Below are 26,068 nucleotides of genomic sequence, written 5' to 3'. Positions count from 1 at the left end.
TAAAACCCAAACTAACTAAATGTGTTCTCACAATACAAGCTGGCATAAAAATAAAATTAATTTTCTATTATCACAATTGCAACAATAATGTACACATAATAATGGTTTGTGGATGAGCACTAATTATTCTAATTCTAGTTCCAAAAGAAAACAACAGATCATTTTTAGTTTATATTTAAAAGTCAATGCTTTGTCTTACTTCCCAAAGGGCTACTGCTGATTCCAGCTTTAAAATGTAAAGTATCAAACTTGAGTAATTAGCTCAAATTGTACTGAGATTGGGAAAAAAATAAATCTTTGCCTTGTTTTGGAGTAACACAAAAGACTCACTAACTTCACATATAGAAACTGAGTTTGTGTACACTAACAACATGAGTTTTGAGAAGTATACGCTGTCAACTAGCTATTTCTAATATGGAATAGGTATTTTACAATATGATTAAACTTTACACATGGCCTCAAAACTGAAGAACAATTTTAAGTTCATCTTCAGTATGCCAACATTATGTATCTAGGAATTGGTTCCTGGGTTCTGTCACAGAGAGGAAATCCCTTAAGCATTATATTGAGTGGTCATTTTAAAAAATGCTAACTTATATTTAACTTAGTGTTTGTTTGGTGATGGTGGAGAAAAGGCAGGAGAGTGATGAACATAACTGCCTTGATAACGGATCCTAGACTTGTATAAGCTTGTGCAAAAATCTGGATAATCCTTAGTGGTTAAGGGCAACTTCATGCAACCAAATAACATGAAATTAAATCAATAACCTTAAAAAAGGCTAAAATGTCTTTTTCCACCAAAACGAAACAGAGAGAGGAATGTGAATAATGTACATACAAACTGGGGTTCTGTCAATGACAACAAGGACTATGTGTTGGTTCATATCAAATCCAAGAATATTAGACAACCAAACATATAACCTTCTTGTGGTTTTCTTAATATGCAGCATTCATTATGGTAGTTAGGTCCCTTCACTGGTTTTTTACAAGTCTGAAGTTGTGTTTCTTGTGTCATTGCCGGCATCTCCACCCTCAGAGCTGCTTTTATTTTCTTCTTCTTTGCAGTCCTTGTCATCTTCATCTCCTGGAGATTACCAGGACTGTTTAGAGGATTTCTTTGAAGTGTATGACTTTTTCCGTTTTGAGCCTGCTTTTTCATTCTTTCTTTTGCCTTTTCCATCTTCTTCTACTCTATCACCTTCTTCCTCACTGCTTGCCTCTGCATGCAGTATTCTCACCTTCTCCCTCGGTTTCTGAAGAGTTCTGTTGCTGAATTGCCTGGTACCCAACAAACTTTACTGCTGGGTTATTTTCTATTTCCCACAATCCTTCATTAAATCCTTTCCGTTTGTTTGACTTCCCAAACTTGTCTTCGTATTCCTTATAAGGGAAAAGGTCTTTGGAACCTAGAAATGCAGTTTCATGGGTGCCAAAAAAGAAGATAGGATACGTATTTGCTGGAGGCTTCACAGCTCCCTCTGGGAGTTCCTCAATTCGGGCCGGCCAGTGCGGGTAGCCCTTCATCTTGCCGAAGACCAGGTCGCTCGCCTTGTACTTGCGGGGCCAAGGACGCGCCATCTGGGCCGCTCCCCTTCCTGGTCATCCGTGGGCTCTGCGAAGAGGCTAGGGGGCCGCCCCTCCGCGGGCCAAGGGACTGCGCCGCACTCCCCGCGGGCCTCGAGCCGGGCAGGCGGGCGGACAAGCTGCCGCTCCGACGAAGGGAAGCGGCGGCGAGGCGGTATAATTGCTTATCAATTTTAGAATCAGTTTTTCGGGATCCTTTAAAAATTCTGCTTGTTTACGGAGTGAAGTGCATTGAGTTTTATTATAATTGGAGGGAAATATATATCCCTGCAATCTTAGTCTCAAAACCAATAACGTTTTCATTGTATTTAAATTTTTAAAAATAATTCTGATGGAGTTTTAAAATGTCAGCCAGGGCTTCCCTGGTGGCACAGTGGTTGAGAGTCCGCCTGCCGATGCAGGGGACACGGGTTCGTGCCCCAGTCCGGGAAGATTCCACATGCCGCGGAGCAGCTAGGCCCGTGAGCCATGGCCGCTGAGCCTGCGCGTCCTGAGCCTGTGCTCCGCAATGGGAGAGGCCACAGCAGAGAGGCTCGTGTACCGCAAAAAAAAAAAAAAAAAAAAAAAAAAGTCAGCCAAGTCCCAACAGACTCCCTAATCCACTCATACATCCTTTATATGTGCTCTTCTCTCTGCTAGGAAGCTCCCCCCATCATATTTTGCCCAGCTTATTTCTACTCTTCATATATGGCTCATTTTAATACTTATTTTCTCAGGGATACCATTTCTTTAACTATATAAATTACCCCATTCATGTTCAATAAGTATCATATATTAAAATATTGCTCTTAAGACACATGGTACCCCAAGGGTCATCATTCTTGAAAAAGTAGAGTATACTAGTAAACACTACTTAATACATTTTCAAGGGTTAATTTTACTTTGTATCTTTTCTACCCTCAAACGCTCTCAAAAAAGAAATGAAGAGGTAAATATTCAAGTTTGTAAAATATAATCTCAAGAAAAACATAGTACTATACTGACTGCTTACTATGTGCCAGACAATTGACACATAGAGCTAAATATTATATATATTTTACATAATTATATAATATATAAATGTGTTATATGTAATGCCAAAATTATAGAGGGCTCATTTCCCAGGTACTAATCTAGGAGTTTCACATATATTAATTAATTCAATCATTATGACAACTCTATGAGGTAGGTGCTATTATTATCATGCCTAGTTTATAAAAACTGAGAAAAAAAGAAATTAAGTAAATTGTTCAGGTCACACAGCTGAAAAGTAGTGAAGCTAATATTTAAATCCAGCAGTGTGGTTTGAAGTCTACACTTTTAATTATGCACTTACATCTGTGCTTATAAGTTCCATATTAATTAATATTCACAATAATCTGAAATAGTAAATAGTTACATTGAAATCATTATCTAAATGAGGAATCTCAGAATTCATTTTCAAAATTTTCAAAGGGCACATAAACTTCTGAGGCAAGTATTTAGAGTTGTCTAACTTTATATGCCAATAATTATTAGATAAATGAGAGGAACTCCATGTTATATTATGTATTATATCATGTAAAGTATGGTAATAAAAGCACAGCAATTTTATTGATTTCTAGATATTTTCAAAATATAACATTCAATCATTGTTTCTACTAATATACGCATTTTTCTGTTTGACCACCAGGATCCAAACTGATACTTTCAAAGACTTCTCCGTTATGGAACAATGATCTTAAAAAGAATGTCAGGTGATCTTAAAAAGAATGTCAATTAAAAAGGAAAACAGATGAAATTTCAAAATCTATTTTTAGCAACTTTTATTAATTTATGTTTACTCACAATTATTATAGGGTTACAAAGGAAATATTTAAGGGGTATCTAATTCAGTGATTGAATATTAGATTCCCTAGATGTGGTCTAAATATTAAAGATGCTAAAAGATTATGAAATGTAAAATTTTTAAGTGTGCTGAGCACAAAGCTGACTTCCTTCAATCACTCAGAGAAAGCTGTCTAAATCCAAACTCTTTTGCTCATGTCTGTTCTGAAGTATGGAAATTTGAGCAAAAAATAATAGCATTAAGAATTACATTAAAATTTAATAAAGTGTTAGGCCTTTTCAGCAAGGATTTGCTTTGAAGTAAAGCTATTTAAGGTCTTACATATTGCCACAAGATCATTATTAAACCATTCTTTGAAGTTCCAGATGCTTGTAATTACAGAAACTATACTTTGACATGATATAGAACAACTTAAGTCATTTTAAGAATTTACTGTAAAGTCTAAACTCTCAAAGAGTTCTCAAATTTAACTATATTTTTTCACTCATAGACAAAAAAGTACAGCTTTTTCTTCTATCTTTTATAGTCATTCTAGCTCTTAATGCAGAAAAGCACATGGGATATTAATGGCAGATAAGCAATAACAGCATAATCTTAGTTTACTAAGTAATGTGAGAAGATAAAACAACAGCTAAGAGAAAAAAATATTCATATTGAAAAGAAAAAGTAGTAAACAATCTTTATCTTAAAAAAGAAAGGGTTGGCTTCCGGGAAGATGGCGGAAGAGTAAGACGCGGAGATCACCTTCCTCCTCACAGATACACCAGAAATACATCTACAAGTGGAACAACTCCTACAGAACACCTACTGAACTTTGGCAGAAGACCTCAGACCTCCCAAAAGGCAAGAAACCCCCCACGTACCTGGGTAGGGCAAAAGAAAAAAGAATAAACAGAGACAAAAGGATAGGGACGGGACCTGCACCAGTGGGAGGGAGCCGTGAAGGAGGAAAGGTTTCCATATACTAGGAAGCCCCTTCGCAGGCGGACACTGCGGGTGGCGGAAGGGGGAAGCTTCGGAGCCGCAGAGGAGAGCACAGCAACAGGGGTACGGAGGGCAAAGCGGGGAGAGATTCCCGCACAGAGGATTGGTGCCGACCAGCACTCAACAGCCTGAGAAGCTTGTCTGCTCACCTGCCAGGGCAGGCAGGGCTGGGAGTTGAGGGTCGGGCTTCAGTTGGAGTGCTGGGAGAGGACTGGGGTTGGCGGTGTGAATACAGCCTGCAGGGGGTTACTGTGGCACGGCTGGCCGGGAGGGAGTCCGGGGAAAAGTACGGACCTCCCAAAGAGGCAAGAGACTTTTTCCTCCCTCTTTGTTTCCTGGTGCGAGAGGAGAGGGGATTAAGAGTGCTGCTTGAAGGAGCTGCAGAGACTGGCACGAGCTACGGCTAAAAGTGTGGACCCAAGAGACGGGCATGAGATGCTAAGGCTGCTGCTGCCGCCACCAAGAAGCCTGTGTACGAGCACAGGTCACTATCCACACCACCCTTACGGGGAGCCTGTGCAGCCCGCCACTGCCAGGGTCCCGGGATCCAAGGACAACTCCCCCGGGAGAATGCACTGTGCACCTCAGGCTGGTGCAACGTCACACCGGCCTCTGCCGCCGCAGACTCGCCCCGCACTCCGTGCCCCTCCCTACCCCCGGCCTGAGTGAGCCAGATCCCCCGAATCAGCGGCTCCTTTAACCCCGTCCTGTCTGAGCGAAGAACAGACGCCCTCCGGCGACCTACACGCAGAGGCGGGGCCAAATCCAAAGCTGAGCCCCTAGGAGCTGTGAGAACAAAGAAGAGAAAGGGAAATCTCTCCCAGCAGCCTCAGAAGCAGTGGATGAAAGCTCCACAATCAACTTGATGTACCCTGCATCTGTGGAATATATGAATAGACAACGAATCATCCCAAATTGAGAAGGTGGACTTTGAGAGCAAGATTTATGATTTTTTCCCCTTTTCCTCTTTTTGTGAGTGTGTATGTATATGCTTCTGTGTAAGATTTTTTCTGTATAGCTTTGCTTCCACCATTTGTCCTAGGGTTCTATCCGTCCATGTTTTTTTTTTTTTTTTAATTTCTTTTCTTAATAATTGTTTTTATTTTAATAACTTTATTATATTTTATCTTACTTTATTTTATTTTACTTTATCTTCTTTCTTTCTTTTTTCCTTTCCCCCCCCCCACTTCCTTACTTCCTTCCTCCCTCCTTCCCTCCTTTCTTTCTTTCTACTTCTACTAATTCTTTCTTTCTACTTTTTCTCCCTTTTATTCTGAGCTGTGTGGGTGAAAGGCTCTTGGTGCTGCAGCCAGGAGTCAGTGCTGTGCCTCTGAGGTGGGAGAGCCAACTTCAGGACACTGGTCCACAAGAGACCTCGCAGCTCCACGTAATATCAAACAGCGAAAATCTCCCAGATTTCTCCATCTCAACACCAGCACCCAGCTTCACTCAACGACCAGCAAGCTACAGTGCAGGACATCCTATGCCAAACAACTAGCAAGACAGGAACACAACCCCACCCATTAGCAGAGAGGCTGCCCACACAGGATAAATACAAGGAGAAATACGCCAAGGAAGATATTAATCAAACTGTCAAAATTTAAATACAAAGAAAACATACTAAAAGCAGCAAGGGAAAAACAACAAATAACACACAAGGGAATCCCCATAAGGTTAAGAGCTGATCTTTCAGCAGAAACCCTGCAAGACAGAAGGGAGTGGCAGGACATATTTAAAGTGATGAAGGAGAAAAACCTACAACCAAGATTACTCTACCCAGCAAGGATCTCATTCAGATTTGATGGAGAAATTAAAACCTTTACAGACAAGCAAAAGCTGAGAGAGTTCAGCTCCACCAAACCAGCTTTACAACTGCTAAAGGAACTTCTCTAGTAAAAAAATACAAGAGAAGGAAAAGACCTACAATAACAAACTCAAAACAATTAAGAAAATGGGAATAGGAACATACATATCGATAATTACCTTAAATGTGAATGGACTAAATGCTCCCCAAAAAAGACACAGATTGGCTGAATGGATACAAAAACAAGACCCATATATTTCCTGTCTACAAGAGACCCACTTCAGACCTAGAGACACATACAGACTGAAAGTAAGGGGATGGAAAAAGATATTCCATGCAAATGGAAACCAAAAGAAAGCTGGAGTAGCAATTCTCATATCAGAAAAAATAGACTTTAAAATAAAGACTATTACAAGAGACAAAGAAGGACACTACATAATGATCAAGGGATCGATCCAAGAAGAACATATAACAATTGTAAATATTTATGCACCCAACATAGGAGCACCTCAATACATAAGGCAAATACTAACAGCCATAAAAGGGGAAATCGACAGTAACACATTCATAGTAGGGGACTTTAACACCCCACTTTCACCAATGGACAGATCATCCAAAATGAAAATAAATAAAGAAACACAAGCTTTAAATGATATATTAAACAAGATGGATTTAATTGATATTTATAGGACATTCCATCCAAAAACAACAGAATACACATTCTTCTCAAGTGCTCATGGAACATTCTCCAGGATAGATCATATCTTGCATCATGAATCAAGCCTTGGTAAATTTAAGAAAATTGAAATTGTATCCACTATCTTTTCCAACTACAATGGTATGAGACTAGATATCAATTACAGGAAAAGATCTGTAAAAAATACAAACACATGGAGGCTAAACAATACACTACTTAATAACGAAGTGATCACTGAAGAAATCAAAGAGGAAATAAAAAAATACCTAGAAACAAATGACAATGGAGACACAATGACCCAAAATCTATGGGATGCAGCAAAAGCAGTTCTAAGAGGGAAGTTTATAGCAATACAATCCTACCTTAAGAAACAGTAAACATCTCGAACAACAATGTAGCCTTGCACCTAAAGCAATTAGAGAAAGAAGAACAAAAAAACACAGAAAGTTAGCAGAAGGAAAGAAATCATAAAAGTCAGATCAGAAATAAATGAAAAAGAAATGAAGGAAACGATAGCAAAGATCAATAAAACTAAAAGCTGGCTCTTTGAGAAGATAAACAAAATTGATAAACCATTAGCCAGACTCATCAAGAAAAAAAGGGAGAAGACTCAAATAAATAGAATTAGAAATGAAAAAGGACAAGTAACAACTGACACTGCAGAAATACAAAAGATCATGAGAGATTACTACAAGCAACTCTATGCCAATAAACTGGACAACCTGGAAGAAATGGACAAATTCTTAGAAATGCACAACCTGCGAAGACTGAATCAGGAAGAAATAGAAAAGATGAACAGACTAGAAAAGAACAATATGAAATTGAAACTGTGATTAAAAATCTTCCAACAAACAAAAGCCCAGGACTAGATGGCTTCACAGGCAAATTCTATCAAACATTTCTATCATTCTATCAAACATTTAGAGAAGCTAACACCTAACATTAGAGAAGCTAACACCTATACTTCTCAAACTCTTCCAAAATATAGCGGAGGGAGGAACACTCCCAAACTCATTCTACAAGGCCACCATTACCTTGATACCAAAACCAGACAAGGATGTCACAAAGCAAAAAAATTACAGGCCAATATCACTGATGAACATAGATGCAAAACTCCTCAACAAAATACTAGCAAACAGAATCCAACAGCACATTAAAAGGATCATACACCATGATCAAGTGGGGTTAATTCCAGGAATTCAAGGATTCTTTAAGATATGCAAATCAATCAATGTGATAAACCATATTAACAAATTGAAGGAGAAAAACCATATGATCATCTCAATAGATGCAGAGAAAGCTTGTGACAAAATTCAACACCTGTTTATGATAAAAACCCTGCAGAAAGTAGGCATAGAGGGAACTTTCCTCAACACAATAAAGGCCATATATGACAAACCCACAGCAAACATTGTCCTCAATGGTGAAAAACTGAAAGCATTTCCACTAAGATCAGGAAAAAGACAAGGTTGCCCACTCTCACTACCACTCTTATTCAACATAGTTTTGGAAGTTTTAGCCACAGCAATTAGACAAGAAAAGGAAATAAAAGGAATCCAAATCAGAAAAGAAGAAGTAAAGCTGTCACTGTTAGCAGATGACATGATACTATACATAGAGAATCCTAAAGATGCTACCAGAAATCTTCTAGAGGTAATTAATGAATTTGGTAAAGTAGCAGGACACAAAGTTAATGCACAGAAATCTCTGGCATTCCTATACACTAATGATGAAAAATATGAAACTGAAATCAAGAAAACACTCCCATTTACCATTGCAACAAAAAGAATAAAATATCTAGGAATAAAGCTACCTAAGGGGACAAAAGACTTGTATGCAGAAAATTATAAGACACTGATGAAAGAAATTAAAGATGATACAAATAGATGGAGAGATATACCATGTTCTTGGATTGGAAGAATCAACATTGTGAAAATGACTCTACTACCCAAAGCAATCTAAAGATTCAATGCAATCCCTGTCAAACTACCACTGGCATTTTTCACAGAACTAGAACAAAAAATTTCACAATTTGTATGGAAACACAAAAGACCCCGAATAGCCAAAGCAATCTTGAGAACGAAAAACGGAGCTGGAGGAATCAGGCTCCCTGACTTCAGACTGTACTACAAAGCTACAGTAATCAAGACAGTATGGTACTGGCACAAAAACAGAAAGATAGATCAATGGAACAGGATAGAAAGCCCAGAGATAAATCCAGGCACATATGGTCACCTTATCTTTGATAAAGGAGGCAGGAGTGTACAGTGGAGAAAGGACAGCCTCTTCAATAAGTGGTGCTACGGAAACTGGACAGGTACATGTAAAAGTATGAGATTAGATCACTCTCTAACACCATACACAAAAATAAGTTCAAAATGGATTAAAGAGCTAAATGTAAGTCCAGAAACTATCGAACTCTTAGAGGAAAACATAGGCAGAACACTCTATGAGATAAATCACAGCAGGATCCTTTTTGACCCACCTCCTAAAGAAATGGAAATAAAAACAAAAATAAACAAATGGGACCTAATAAAACTTCAAAGCTTTTGCACAGCAAAGGAAACCGTAAACAAGACCAATAGACAACACTCAGAATGGGAGAAAATATTTGCAAGTGAAGCAACTGACAAAGGAGTAATGTCCAAAATTTATAAGCAGCTCATGCAGCTCAATATCAAAAAAACAAACAACCCAATCCAAAAATGGGCAGAAGACCTAAATAGACATTTCTCCAAAGAAGACTTACAGACTGCCAACAAACACATGAAAGAATCTCAACATCATTAATCATTAGAAAAATGCAAATCAAAACTACAATGAGATATCATCTCACACCAGTCAGAATGGCCATCATCAAAAAATCTAGAAACAATAAATGCTGGAGATGGTGTGGAGAAAAGGAACCCTCTTGCACTGTTGGTGGGAATGTAAATTGATACAGCCACTGTGGAGAACAGTATGGAGTTTCCTTAAAAAACTACAAATAGAACTACCGTATGACCCAGAAATCCCACTACTGGGCTTATATCCTGAGAAAACCATAATTCAAAAAGAGTCATGTACCAAAATGTTAATTGCAGCTCTATTTACAATAGCCCAGAGATGGAAACAACCTAAGTGTCCATCATCGGATGAATGGATAAATAAGATGTGGCACACATATACAATGGAATATTACTCAGCCATAAAAAGAAACGAAATTGAGCTGTTTGTAATGAGGTGGATAGACCTAGCGTCTGTCATACAGAGTGTAGTAAGTCAGAAAGAGAAAGACAAATACCATATGCTAACACATATATATGGAATTTCAGGAAAAAAAAAATGTCATGAAGAACCTAGGGGTAAGACAGGAATAAAGACACAGACCTACTAGAGAATGGACTTGAGGATATGGGGAGGGGGAAGGGTAAGCTGTGACAAAGCGAGACAGAGGCACGGACATATATACACTACCAAACGTAAGGTAGATAGCTAGTGGGAAACAGCCGCATAGCACAGGGAGATCAGCTCGGTTCTTTGTGATCGCCCGGAGGGGTGGGATAGGGAGGGTGGGAGGGAGGGAGAAGCAAGAGGGAAGAGATATGGGAACATATGTATATGTATAACTGATTCACTTTGTTATAAAGCAGAAACTAACACACCATTGTAAAGCAATTATACTCCAATAAAGTTGTAAAAAAAAAAAAAAATGAGCTTGTTAAAAAAATGGAATTCAAGCTCACCAGTACTACTGAATCAGAATCTGCACTTTTACAATCTCCCCAGTGTACTTGTGTACCCATGAATAGTTGAAAGGTTCATTTCTACCTCGACATGTCTTTTCTGTCTGAGAAATACACACATTTTATCCAGTTTGATATAAAGAAAACACTCAAAAATGTAAAAAAAAAAAAAAAAAAAAGAAAGAATGAAAATGTTTTCTGTGGAATACACGAGTTATACCTATTTTTAGTGTTCTTGACTAAATATTTGTATTCTCGATTACATATTTGTATTCTCAACAGTTTGTTTTATTCCTACGTGTAATCTTTACATTTTTTCCACATGTTTTACTATGAAAATTTCCAAAGTTACAGAAAAGTTAAAATAATCACTTAGTGTATATACCATATACCCTCCACCTCTTCTATAATTGTCAGATTGCGATATGTTTGCTTCATGATCCACCTATCATTCTTCAAACTGTGATACATCTGTCATTCTTCAGTCATCATATTTTGATGTTTTTCATATACATGAAGTACTTCTTTTGATGTATTCATGTATTTCCATATACTTTAGAATGCATACATAAAATTGAGTGTAATGTTCTTGGGAGCAAAATTTATATGCAGTGATATACACAAAACTTAAGTGCATCTAAGTATAATTTCAAGGCACCTTGATCTTTCTTGTTTCTGCTCTAAGTTTTGCATCCTTATTCTACACCAGATGTCCCTGTTTCACTATAGTTCATATATTCTAAATGCCGTAAATCGCAAAGAATCCTGTTGTGTCCCTAGCCCTTAGCCAATGTGCTGCTTATTCTTATCAGGATACTAATATGTCATTTAGCTTTGTACTAGGCTGTTCTCTGTCACATTCTTACAGGAATATTGAGCCAAAGCAGGCAGCCATCAGCATTTAGTAGTAACAGAGGAAAATAGATACAAACACAAAAATGTCAAAGCATAAGATAATTAATCCCTCAATGAAAGGTCATTTATAACTTGGGTATACAAAATCGACATTACTAAAATAAATAATCGGGACTTCATACATAGGATCTATTTTCCTGACAAAAGATAGCCTACCTGTACCTGATTTGTATTAAAATGTGCTATGAAAGGCAACATTGTTAGCCTAAAGGCATGGCACATTGCTAATGTGAAATTTTGCCTTAGGTTTACAAATGATAACACTTGACTGTCAACAGGCTACCCTATAAAATCAATTACCTGTGCTCTAAATAAAATTTTAGTGGCCTTATAAATAATTTAAACTAAGGGCTATATAAGTACCTGAATATTTCCATCGCCCTCAAGAATAGTTTTGTCATTGCAGTCTTATGTCTTCATTAAAGGGCATTTTTTCATAGAGTTAAAAAAGTGTTAAAACAGTGCATAAAATTTTAATATCTACAAAACGTGTCACTTCTTTAATTCTCTAGACAGTCCTACATTCGACAATGTTAATGTAATTTAGGAGCCAAACCACCCCATCACAATTCTTTCTATGTGTTTAGGGGAGCCTGCAATAAATATGAAAAATATCACTATCATACTATATGTAAAAAATGTGTTCCAAGATATCAGAGTGACTCAAACTCTTAGTGAATACAAAACACCAATAGGTGAAACCGTAGTTTGCTTATGTGTATAATATGAGCTGAATAATAATGTAAGTATGATGATCCATCTCATACATTATCAATAGTTGAATGATGCCGAGGAGTTAGACAAGGGCCATTTACAAATAAAATACTAAACTTAATGGTTTATTAGTTAATTTCAAAAGGGAATATTCACAGGACTTAGAAGTTAAATATTTGGTATTTTATGAATTCTAATTCTTCATAACCATATTTCTTTGCAATTTTTTACTTTTCACTTATTATAAAAACGATAGCAATTCCTAAACATGAATCAAATAGTCTTGACCATGAGACTGAGCTCCAGGCTTCAGTTTTCATGTTTGTGGTAGCCAGCCCAGAATTTTAAGTATGCAGTCTCTTTCACCATTGTAATCTACTGAGTGTAATAAAATCTAAAAGTCATTATTTTACTCCTGCTATGAAGCTCCCACATTTCAAAACTATTAAAATCAAACAATCTTCATCTTGTCAAATAATACCAAAATGTGTGGAGCAAAGTGGTGTCAAATAAGGCAATACAAAGAGAGGAGGATAACAATTGTTCATATACCCATAGTTTTATTCCAACTGGAGACAATAGTGTAGTAGTTTTATTCAAAAGTAAGTTACGATAATAAAACTTCCTTACCAGTTATTATCATTTTCCTTAAAATAATAAAATTGAATATTCACTAATAAATAATTGAAAAGAAATGTGTCCTTCCAGAAAATGTCCCAGCCAAACATTTAAAATTAACTATTATGTAAAGCTACGTAATAGCTTTCTGCCTTTTAACTTTACTATGTTTATTCAGCAACGTTCTTCTAGGCAATGTGGCATTTCATTTTTAGGGAACAGCAGGAAGAGTTGTAGGAGTGAAGCCCTATATGTTAATAGAAACTATAAAATAGACCAGAAATAAAAATGCTGCTCAATCATCCATTCACACCTTTATCCTGAATATGGTCTCTTGATTTAGTCTGTAAATGGATTTTGTAGTGAATGCCAAGGCAAACAAACTACCCTGCCTCAGAAGTTGATTTATTCATGAACAAAACCTAGAGACATGGCCTGGTCCAGTTCAGCCTGGGAAGGAGAGTGCACATCTGGATGGAAGTGGCCTTTGCCTAAGAGCCTGGCATTCAGACGGTGGTCTGACCCTAAATATTATCCCTCCTCTGTCCTCTCTTTTCTGATAAAACTGCTTAGGATTTTAACTTCTCTTTTTTGAGCATTCATAGTTGATAAATAATTATGTTATAGTACTCTTGGGGATATTTGTGAGCCAAAAGGTAAAGTATAAGGGCTGTTTTGACTTGCACATACCATCACTGACTCCATTTTACAGCTTCCTCTTAGACCTGCAGTCCTACCACTCTCCCCTTTCTGGGTGACTTACTCACAAAGAATGCCCCCAAGCCAGATAAATTTCCAATCAACTTTTACACTTGCATTCATCTGATATGAAAACAGAAAGAATGTCTTTTGCTGATGAAGATGGTTATTGGTCATGAGACCCCCAAGTTCCATTTAGTACCAGACATACTTCTCCCTGGTAGTCAGATTCTAGTTTTAGCTTTGGCCTCTTCACAGTCCCCAGCACTCCCTTTGGCAGATGGGCATGCAGCCACAAATGCCTCTGAATCCTTGTCTGCCTAATCCTGCCTGTATGTAAGTTACCCATAATAAACTTCATAATTGCACTTTATGGAGTTGCCTGCTTCATTTTTTAGTCTTAAAGTTACTTCTCAGTTCAAAGGATATTATTCAATATCTCCTCATTATTCAATGCCTTTCAACATTACTCAAATTGCTCTGAAGCCAACTGAATGGGTCTAAATCCTGGCTCCACCTTTTGCCATCAGGTGACATTAAAGAACTTCTCTGTTTTCACATCTGCACTAACTCTTTGAGGCAGAAACTGCACATGAGCTTTGGTCTTTAGATATTAATATAGTTGACATGATCTCAGGTAATTTTATATTTTTCTTAACCTTCTTTCTGCTGAACTTGCAAGAGAATGTGTTTGTTTAGAGGGCTCTTAGAGGATGATTTTCTTTAAAATAGGCCTCAAGTTTAGAAGAGGATCTATAGATTTTTAGACCCCAGATCCCTGAAACACCCCTGAAGCTTCAGGAATAAGCCAAAGAGGCCTGTATATGGATTTGCTGATTGATGAAGAAGTTGACAAGCATTTTTACTCATTTGAAATCACATGTATATTTAGCACCTCATCTCCCAGAAGCTTATACTCTAATGAGAGCCAGAGACAAAGTAAATATTAGAAAACAATATGATCTTGGAGTCGCGGGCATCCTGACTGCAGAGGCCCCAAAGATGGCATAGTGATGAAGACACCTTCCAATGATCGCAGAATCTTTACCCGCGGGTACCTGCCTGGACGTGTGGCATCACCTTGAGCCAAAGGAACTTGTCTACCACTTCCCCGAAAACGTCTTTCTCTCCTAATTCATGAGCCAGCAGGATGTGGTCGCCAGGCTTTCAGAATGCCTGCTAATAGCTGCGTACAAAGGCCAGGCGGAGAATGTGTTTCAGCTCATTAACAAGGGCGCCAAGGTAGCCGTTACCAAGCATGGCTGGACCCCTTGCATCTTGCTGCCAATAAGGGCCATCTTTCTGTGGTCCAGATCTTGCTGAAGGCTGGCCGTGACCTCGATGTCCAGGATGATGCTGGAGACACAGCACTTTATATTGCTGCTGCCCTAAATCACAAGAAGGTGGTTAAAATCTTAGTGGAAGCCGGAGCAGATGGGACCATTGTCAATAATGCAGGCCGGACTCCACTGGAGACTGCCTGCTACCACAATAATCCACAAGTTGCTCTCCTCCTCACTAAAATGCCCCAGGGAAGTGTCTCAGCAGGAGACACCCATAGCAGTGAACAGGCTGTACCCAGAAAAGAAGAGTCCAGAGATTTCCTGTCCGCCTCCCCAGAGCCCAGAGCAAAGGACAACAGGCAGAAAAAGTCAAGGCCCAATGTGTCAGCGTTTTCTGACTCCACCCCACCAGCACACAAGCAGCCCTGACAGCTGAAGAACTCGCGCACTCACAATGACCCTAAAAAGAGGCCCAGGCATCGCTGTTTACCCCCATCCCCCATGAGTTCAGAGCATACCAACTCTACACCCTATACCGGGGCAAGGGCAGCAAAGTGATGCAGGCACCAATAAATGGCTGTCGATGTGAACCCCTGATCAACAAGCTGGAGAATCAGTTGGAGGCAACTGTGGAGGAGATCAAAGCAGAGCTGGTGTTGGTACAGGATAAGATGAACACGAAGCTGGGGCACATGGAGAATAAGACCCAGCACCAAATGCGGGTTCTGGACCAGCTGATGGTCGAGCGACTCTCAGCAGAGAGGAAGGAGTGCCTGAATCACCTGTAGCAGCACTCGGACTCAGAGAAGCACGAGGGAGAGAAACGGCAGATGTCCTTGGTGGATGAATTAAAAACTTGGTGCACGTTAAAGATTCAGAATCTGGAGCTGAAGCTTTCTGGAGATTCTGGGGCCTCCAAGACTAAATCCACACCCTCCACTTGCGAGTCCTCCACAGGTGTGGATCAGTCAGTGGGGACTGCAGGTCCAGTAGCAGCCTCTGACAGCTCCCCCCAGGTGGCCAGGCCCAAGGAAAAGGCCCTCAGCTCCACAGCCACCCACAGACCCCAGCAGGAGCTGTCTTCCTCGGATTGTACAGGCTCCCGACTGAGGAATGTCAAGGTCCAGACAGCCTCGTTACCCTTGAAAGAGGCAGCCAAATGCAACCCACAGGCTGGGCCCTGTGTTGACAGAGGCACGCAAACCAAGAAGTCTGGGAAAAGTGGGCAGACGAGGCACCTAGGCCAGCACCCAGCACCCAGCACCACCTGCGGGCAGCCGCCACCAGCAGCAGGTGGCAAGCAGGCTGCCCCTCACATTCGAGACACCTCCCAAGCGTTGGAGCTCACCCACTATTTCTTTGAGGCTGTTTCCACCCAGATGGAAAAGTGGTATGAAAGGATGATTGAAGAAGCACGAAGCCAAGCCAGTCAGAAAGCCCAGCAAGACAAGGCCACGCTGGAGGAACACATTAAAAGTTTAGAGGAGGAACTTGCTAAACTAAGGACTAAGGTACACAAGGAAAACTAGGGCCTGGGAAGTGGGACGAGAAAGAATTCCTGGGACTTCCCTGGTGGTCCAGTGGTTAAGACTCTGTGCTTCCAATGCAGGGGGCAGGGGTTCAATCCCTGGTCGGGGAACTAAGATCACACATGCCGTGTGGCCAGGGGTGGGAGGCGGTGGCGCCAGGGAAGGATTCCTGAGGATTTCCGGTCCTGCAGCTGCAGAAGAGCTATGTCCAAGGTGTCGGTTGTTGTACACAGAGCAGAACTTGCCTTTAAAAAAAATCAGTAATTTCTAAAATGTGCCACACACATGCTTCCTATGCCCTGAAGTTATGAAGACTTCAACAATTAGACTGAAATTAGGGGAAACTTGCTTAGTTTCAGGTTTCATTACAGATTCGAAACCTCAGCCCAAGTTCATCTGAAGTTCAAAAGCTCAGATTAAGCGAGCTGTGCTAAGAAACTGAAGGACGTGTAAGCCTAAACCCTAATATTCAGGATATGAAATAATGTAAATGAAAAGCAAGAAAAATATGAATCCCTGTGAACTCAAATCAAGCAGTCATTCATATCAACATGCCTGCTGTGCCTGGACAGTGTCTTTCTGTAAGAACTGTAATAGACACGCTGAACCCCCTCCCTCAAGTTCATAGTTCCCAAAATGCTGACGTTTTAACCAGGAGAAAACTCACCAAACAAATTTTGAGGAGAAGGATTTTCATGATGGCACAAGATCCAGTATATCTTAAAATGTTTTGAAAAGTCAGAGTGTATTTAAATAATGGGTTAATTGGCTAATAGCACTGGGAATGTTTGTTAATAATGAGCTCAAATGAGAAACGTTCAAATCATTGGATCATGGTTTCTGTATCTTTCAGCCAAAAGAAAGAAATAGTACAATCATTTAATCATAGTGATTTTAAAGTGGATTAATGGAAAAAACATTCACGTAACAATTACCTGAAACTTCTATAACCTAATTCATAGCCAGTTATCTTAGAGTACCTTTCTGAATTTGAGCTTATTGGTCTACATTTTATAAAGAAATAAGACTGTTTTTTGAAAGTATTTCATTTTGAACTGAGTTCTGTTATTGAAGAACCTCAAAAGCTTTCCACTGCTTTGTAGCAACTATATCAAGGTAAATAATGCAATAAATTGACTTGGATTCCCCAGCTTCATGGAGCCCTGTGGATTTTACTCTGCTCTATGGAGTATACAAAGTTGCAAAAGTAACGGTATGTTGAAACTTTGGATTAAATTATCTTCCAAGCTTCTTGTTCCTTGTGGCATTATATTCATCTCCTCAAAATTCCATATATGCATAGAAACCTCGATTCTATTTCTATAAACACAGGAACCAAGTAAATGTTGTCTGTAATTTTGAATAAACTTTTGCTTATTAAGCCAAAGAGAAACTATGACTTCTTGACATGGGAACACCCGGAAAAACAAAGTATGCATTTAGTCCCCTTGTGTTCTGCCCATCAAGCTCAGTTGTTTTTGGCTTGTTCTTTTAAATACTGACAATCTATGGATCTAGGCGTTCCTAATAAATGTAGATGCATGTCAATCAAAAAAAAGAAAAAAAAGGAAAAGAAAACAATATGATCTTGCTACAATGGAAGTCTTAGCTGATATTGAAACATATCATAAAGGCCCCCAACGGAATCACGGGCAGTCAGGGAGAAGGGAAGTGCTAGAGTGTGAACAGCTGTTACCTAAGTGGAATGTGAAAAAAAAGGGTATAGTAGGCAGAGAAACGGCATATGCAAAGACAAATGATTTAGCATAGCTGGAAAATTAACTGCAAGATTGAAGATGAAGCTGGAGTGATAGTTATGGAGCAGAAAATTAGAAAGAATCAAGAATAACTCTATGGTCACATAGTGACCAAGGTGAGAAGTGATGAGGTTACTAAACATGAAGAGAGATGGCTACAGATACTCAGTTACAGAGATCAACATAAGAGAGGCTGTTAGCATGTGATCCGGCATGAAGGGGAGAATCTGGCATGGAAAGTCAAGACTACATATTTTGATATAAAAACAAGAGTTGCCTAAAGTTGCTTTGCTTTCAAAATCTTTATCATGAGCATCCACTCTGGAAAGATGATAAAACAGGAACTAAGAACTAACTCAGAGACTTAAAAGCCAAAGAGCGTGAAACATCTAAATAGAGGGTTTGCCCAACAAAATGCCTCAGTGTGAATATTGACTACCAGAAAGAAAAAGAAATACTCAAGCTGTAGTATTGGATGTAGGTGGGGTAACGGTAGAAGATAAGTCAGAAGGATACGCATGGATCAGATGTTTTTTGGCCAAGATAATAAGTTGGACAATATCCTTAAAGCAGTCTGAAAGATTTCAGGTTTTAAACAAAGATTAAGTATGATGTCATTTGCCTTAAAAAAAAAAGATCTTTTTGGAAGCAATGTGCAAGACTTACAGGAGGCATCAAGGCCAGTTTTATGTTTATGTCATGATCCTGGTGAGAATGATCAGAGACTGAGCTAAACCACACAGCACTGATGCATTTCTAGGAATAGTAAAAGGAATTGATTATGTTATAGTAGGACCTTTAGTCTTTTTGAGGTCAGTGTGCCTCTCTGCCCCAAACTCCACATATGATCACTGTCACTGATATTCAAGTGTGCACATTTGATTTGTAATTTCTATTGTCAAAGGAATGTAAAAATTTGACTGACCTTTGAGTCAAAAGGAAAGATGATCACAGTAGAGGAGAGCATGATTTCAGTGTCCTTGAATACTGGACTGTATTCATGACCAGAATCTTCTAATGCTCACACATTAATGATTTCAGATGTGACTTCTTCGAGGTCCAGGTGAATAAGAATGGGGGTGAGAGCCCCACTGTGTGTGCAGTTCCAGCCCAGTTCTGACCCCTGAAGACTGATGCCAACCCTGTTGATCTGCTGTACTTTGTTAATAGTCATAGATGAAGGGTCTACAATAGGTTTAACTAGCAGTAAATATCAACAAGTGGAACTGAAAGAAGAGTTAGAAGACCAATTCCTCCTGACAACTGCAGCACACAGATTATCTATTAAAGTTATAATATTTCTTATCAAAGGAATAAATACATAAAGATCTAAAATCGACACAAATATTAATTATAATACAAAAGTAGGTCCTTCCTTTTCCCTTCTACCTTCCAATTGTGCTTTTAAGAGGATATCACCATTAATTTCTTCAGGTGTTTCATTAAGCATTAATTCTGTGTTTCTAAATAATATGCTTACATTGTTATTTCATGATTTATCAGTTTTAGAAATATATTTACTTCCTTTTAGAGGATTAAAATTTGCTTCTTTAATTTCCCACTGCCTCCCCATATTTCTGGTTAATTTATTTATTTTGATGAATAAATCACCAAGTTAATTTTTTCACATTAAAAAAAAATTGTTCACTGCAGAGCCAAGCAATTTACAACAATTACATTTTCTTACATGTGCTCCTTTTTACTTTCTTTAAAAAAAAATCAGCTTGTTTTTCTTAGAATAGTTGCTATCAGCAAAGCCATAAATGTATAAGTTCTCTATTGCCCCTTCCCCTTTATATTTCCTTTGTATTCCATTGCCCTTTCCCCTTTATATTTCCTTTCACGAAAAAGAATAATGGTCACTGGCTAGAAGCATAAATCATGCCTGATATTAAAAAACACTATATTTAAGTATGCTGACTCCCAAATGGAAACAAAACTGAGTTTTCAATAGGCCATTGATATGGTCTTCACAATGTGAGCTGCTTATAGTCTTGGGGTTGACGGCAATACCTTCAAATTTCATGGGTGTGTGCTCATTGCAGCACTTTTGTTTGCTGTGAGATAATTTCCTTCATCAGAATCAGTGATGGTGATTAAAGTATGCCAAAGTTTATAGATAGTGGTGAGAGGACAGAAGTAGAATTTTAACTGGAATAAATGTTAATTTCAGTAAGAAAATATCACTGTCCTCTCTACGATGGAAAGTAACTAATTTTTTAACCTACCAACAATGTGGTTGGCTATTCCCCAGGGTCAGGAACCAAACTGACGTTTCAGCATCAGTGTCTGCTCCTGGAAGGTTAAGCAATCCACAGTGGCAAAAGCCAGATCATCCTTGTAGTGGAATTCCATGTGTTGGGTTCATACAGAGCTTGTATTTTTGCTGCTATGTCCACACTGAGCAAACGCTAGGTAGATGAGAAATGGGGTTTATTAACATTCACAAAATATGTCATCTTGTCTATATGATTATTCAGAGCCTCCACTTATGTGGATGTCCTTTGTTAAATAGTCATCTGAAACAGATATTTGCATATTTCAGCCCATCCTAGAATATCTATCTACAAACCTCCAGATATCCTTGGAATCACTGTTCCAGGCCTATTGTTTCCACATTTCTACTCATCAACCTAAAACTTTAGCAACATTAGTCTAAATTAGTTTAGATAAAACATTAGTCCACTAGTCAGTTTAGATGAGAAGGAGATATCCAAGCAGCTCCCTGATCTCAGGAGGAGGATGTGAGACGTTTGAAGCTGCAGGACTCCATGCACATAAGCATGCCAGGTGGGATTAGCCAAAGCCCATCCTGGACCAGCTGAACCCTGACAATGCATGAGAAATGAATGTTCATTGCTTAACATCACTGAAGCTTCATAGTCATAAATTATCCATCAATTTTGTATTATCAATAGCTAACAGATACAAGGATTTCTGTCAATACCAAAACAATCTGGTACCAACTGAGCTGTTCAGTAGTCTCCCCAGTAAGATTTTCATTATCATTATTCTTCAGGGACACTCCTATTTAGGGCTGTCCTAAATTTGCATCAGCAAATTTCTGATTAGAGCCAGCATGTTGTTTAGAACCAAAAGGAAATTATTTTATCCATAGTCACAAAGAACTTTCTATGAGATCATGCTGTGGATTCAGGAAGAAGAAGCAATGAAACAGGAGTTTGTGTCTTAGGCATGTGTACTATCTGCACCCTAATTTTTACTGGTAGACCCCTGTGTCATTTGGGGTCCTCAATAACTAAGTTTAATTTACTGTCAGTGTCTAGTAATCCTTAAAATGATTGGATGTTTTCTTGTGCAGAGATATTCTCGATAGTGGCTTTATTGCCCCTTGGGGAAGGATAGGAGGAGTAATTACATCACACACTCATGTCAATATTATAGCATCCTTTCTCAAGGAGCCCAGGCTGTCATTCAGAGATACTTGAACAGTCTTAGGTCTGAAATCTAGATAAAAAGACTAGTGACTTGCCATTGTGACAACATAAGTCTGATTTTTGCCCACTAGACCTAGCAGTGTTCCTGTTATAGATCAAGTAATATTTTAATTTTCTACTATGTATTTTATTCCTAGGTACATATTAATCAGACCGTGCTGTTAGACTATGAGGATAGAAAGTGTATGGATGCTTTGGGTTGTACGTCAAAGAATGAGAAATAGCCATGGATGCTGAGAATGTGCACTGTCATGCAATGATGCACCATGATATATCTCCCACTCTCTGTGGTTCTGTGTGTGGATTTAAACATACACAAACACAAATATATCCAAACACAGAGATATGTTTTATGGATTAACAAAGCTCTTAATAACATTTTTATCCTACCTCAATTTCTGTGCCCTTTCACCTTTGTAATCTGGCATTAAATGGTTGTAATGGTCCTGAAAATGGTTATGATTTATCAGTAAGTTGGAATCTTGGAAATATAACCCATTTATCAAAATTTCATCATATCATTTTGGCTGGAATGTAATTATTTCATATAAGTTATACTTGTGTACTCTTAAAGCACATTTCTGTTTACTTCAGCTAGGAGTAAAGTTTTTCAATGATACTTTATTCAATCAGAGTTTTACAAAAATTTTTAAAAAGACACTGTAGTACTGGAAATGGTTTTTTTTTAATTGTAAATATTAAAATTGTAAATATGTTACAATATAACAATTGTAAATATGTTTTTTAGTTACTTTGTTTTGGTAAACAATTTCTCCTTCCTTCCTCCCTCCCTCTCTCTCTCTCTCTTTCTTTCTTCCTCCCTCCCTTTCTTTCTCTCTTTTTCTTTCTTTCTTCCTTCCTTCCTTCCTTTCTTTCTTTCTTTCTTTCTTTCTTTCTTTCTTTCTTTTTCTTTCTTCTCATCTTCCTTTTTAAATCCTTGACATTATTTGGCCAAGAACCATTTTCTCAATAAAATAAACATTACTAATTTTTATCCTATACCTCATTGAACACTGTATGGAAAGACAAAGTCACTGATAAAGAATCTAGAACTATTTGTAATGGCACTTGATCCTTCCTACAGAGACCTAAATAAACTATTATGCTGTTGGGGAGGCAAATAATGAAATGAGGTGTTGACCCTGTGAGCTAATAACATGGCTCCCAACTCCAGGGTGAAGAACTACAAGTTACACTCAGGCTTCAGACCAACTTAAAACATCAAGGAAGAAGGAAGATCAAGGTGATCAAGCCTTGGATTAAAGATGATTCCATAGAAATTTCTCACATCATGCCTAAATATCAAGCTACTTAATTTAATGTTGATCATCTGCTGTGAGTTGCCATAAGAAATTGTATTAAAGATGGAGAAGGTTTAGACTGAGTCTGATATACTTAAAGAGAAGATGATCAGAGTGAGAAAAGTTTAGAAGTTAAGACAAACTGAGTGATCGTTAATTGAAACTAATAGAAATCAAAACCCAAGACATTGAAAAGCAAAAGCAAAGTGTGGAGATTTTTTCTCTAGAAAAGTGTTCTCTTAAGCTATGGTGGTAGTGTTTTTCCAGAGTAATTAGCAGGAAGATCCCAGAGCAGCATATTATGCATGGTGTAGCCAATTAGTAGATTTGCTTTAATTAATTATTTACAGATTTCTATAAAGTGAAAAACAAAATTCTTGAAAAGGTAAAGACCATGGCCAAGAAAAGTAGTCATGTATCTCCCAAAGTTTTCCTTTTTGCATAGAAAAGAGTGTAAAGAATTATAAAGAGTGAAGGATTCTCTAAGTCAAGTCTTAAACCCAAAACAAAATAAAAAAGGCATGCTACTTATGTTAGAACAAAACTCGTGTGTGTGTATGTGTGTGTGTGTGTGTGTGTGTGTGTGTATACACTCCTCATGACAATTTTTGTCCCCTAGTAGTCTTAAAAGCCAAAGAACCAATAATCAATGATTTAAAATATAAACACTAGCATTGAGGACAGTGAAGTTCATATGGAAAATAAACTTAAAGAGCTCATGTACAGTTTGCATGTAAAATATAATTCTCCTTAAAATTATAAAGATCAATGAGTTAAATTTAAAAATATTGGCTGGAGTTATAATTTCAGGTTGCTTGAAAGAAAGAGGTGAATCTTGGGCTTCCCTGGTGGCACAGTGGTTGGGAATCTGACTGCCGATGCGGGGGACGCGGGTTCGTGCCCCGTTCTGGGGGGATCCCATGTGCCACGGAGCGGCTGGGCCCGTGAGCCATGTCCGCTGAGCCTGTGCGTCCGGAGCCTGTGCTCCGCAACGGGAGAGGTCACAACAGTGAGAGGCCCGCATACCGCAAAAAAAACAAAAAAAAAAAAAGAAAGAAAGAGGTGGATCTAAACTTTATGTTTTGAATTCATAGAATAAAACACACCAAAAAAGTTTGATTTATGTAAAGTTTTCATTGATTATTAATTATTTAATGAAAGAAAAGAAAATATTGTAGTGAAGCTAAGCATAAAAAAAATGCAGGTAATTTTCAACATTGAGAATAAACAAAGAGACGGTTACTACTTGGTCTAAAATAAATACTGGAAGAAGTCACCACCATCAAGCAAAACTGGGATGAAATCTGTATTCAGAGTCCAACTTGATTAAGTCAGGAGCCAGATGGTTTACCCGGGGAAAAAAGACAGTATTATAAAAACTAGGCCATCAGGGTCTTTGGTTGTTTTATTGAGCTACAGAGAGATGAAGTGAGGGAGAAGTGTTTTTCTCTGTAAGCCTTGGCCTCTGGAATCTCATTTGTTGTTTAGTAAGATGGCTTAACACAGTTACATGCTGTGTTGCTAGTAAATTCAGCAAATGAAGACCTCTGTCTCAATGAGAGCTTTGCCACCACTCTTTTAAAACACAGATGTCCCAGAGCTAACAAGGGACTGTGGAAATATAATAAATAGAGAGGGACAGATTATATTATACTGAAGGCCAGATTAGCCTTGGCTCTTCAGTTTTCTACCAGAAAGTTTTTATACAATCACATTATTCTTACAGTTGGTCCCTAATGGATGAAAAACGATGCCTCAAGGACTGTTTAATTTTTAACAAGACAGGTGAAAGAAAGCCCCATTTGGCTGAAAAATACAGGTATCCACTAATAGCGATCCCATCTATTTGATTTTGGTGTTTTTGGCTTTCCCCTGGGCCATTATTAGGACCATTACAGGGATGAACACATATTAAAAGAGAGCTACTTTGTAGACACAACTGAGAAGCTGTAAGAATTTTCTGTGAAGAAACACTGCCTAATAATTTTTCCCTGCCCAGTTTACAACCGGAAATCGAACCCAGCTTGGGAAAAGATCATGAAAATGGAAATACTCTAGAGGCAGCCCAAATCGTAGAAAGCCAAGGTCTCAGTTGATAACAAGAGATATTCAGGATGCTGTTCTAAATGCTCCTATTGACAGAGAATGCATCAAACTGACTGCCTTATAATTAGCCTGACTCATCTAAAGCCAGACAGGTTTATTAGCTCACTGCAGTTTTTAGCCCCTGAGATTCATAAAAGTATATCTCAGGGAAACATTAAATGCCCTCTACCTCTGAGTCAACCCTGATTTACATAAATAACCAGGTATTTTAAAAAATTATTCACTTGTATATTAGTTCATTACTATTTTGAGATGTCATCAGATCAGACCGGTAGATTTCCACTAAGTTTGAAATGCCATGCTATCACCTTACATGTGCATTGCCCTTTGTAAAATTTTGATTGTCTTTATGTCTGGCATTTTAATAAATTTAAGGTTAGACTACGTACATATTTCACTAGTAGCAGATACAGAAAAGTCAGAACTTGGGATGTGTAAAGTCTAGAAACAATGCCAGTGAAACAAAGCATAGGCCAACATGAGGCCCAGAGTCTAAGAGACACTGGCCCTTGGCAACAATATGTAGAGGTTGATAAAAAGGTATTGTGAGCTAAATTAAAAAGCAGACTTTGAAATGGGATGAGATGTTCTGTAGAAATAAAATTCTACAAAGCTTGGCAGGAACGATACTCAGAATATGATGGGACTACACACACACACACACACACACACACACAAAGGCATAAAGGTAAGTACATGAGGAAATGGATGTATGAATTAACTTGATTTTGGTAATCATTTATATATATATATGTATACATATGTGTAAATATATATACAGTTGACTCTTGAACAACTCAGGGGTTGGGGCACTGACCCTCTGCACAGTTATGTACCCAGAAAATGCTTGCCCTGCTCTCCAGGCTGCCCCCATGGGACTGATGGAAATGTCTTCATGCCTTTAGTCTTTTGAAATATAGATTGTGGTCCTGTCATGTTCTTCTATCCACATAATGATTTCTTGGCCCTAGGTGTTCATTGTCTTTTCCACTCATCCAAGGCCTCAGAAACTTTCTTTGTTCATCTTGGTCAGAGCATCCTTTACTTTCCACGGCCTGGTTCCCCAGGTTGCCAACCTCTGATCTTT

General features: G+C 38.4%; 2 pseudogenes; one reads left to right on the top strand and one right to left on the bottom strand.

The window, feature by feature from the left end:
* Positions 1–512: 512 nt before the first annotated feature.
* LOC137224544 (hepatoma-derived growth factor-related protein 3 pseudogene) lies at positions 513–1,578 on the bottom strand (annotated as a pseudogene).
* Positions 1,579–14,684: 13,106 nt separating this feature from the next.
* On the top strand, positions 14,685–16,370 carry LOC137224543 (ankyrin repeat domain-containing protein 6 pseudogene; annotated as a pseudogene).
* Positions 16,371–26,068: the final 9,698 nt, after the last annotated feature.

The sequence above is a fragment of the Pseudorca crassidens genome, chromosome 5, assembly GCF_039906515.1.
Source record: "Pseudorca crassidens isolate mPseCra1 chromosome 5, mPseCra1.hap1, whole genome shotgun sequence".
Lineage (NCBI taxonomy): Eukaryota > Metazoa > Chordata > Mammalia > Artiodactyla > Delphinidae > Pseudorca > Pseudorca crassidens.
This window is presented reverse-complemented; position numbering and strand designations above follow the sequence as displayed.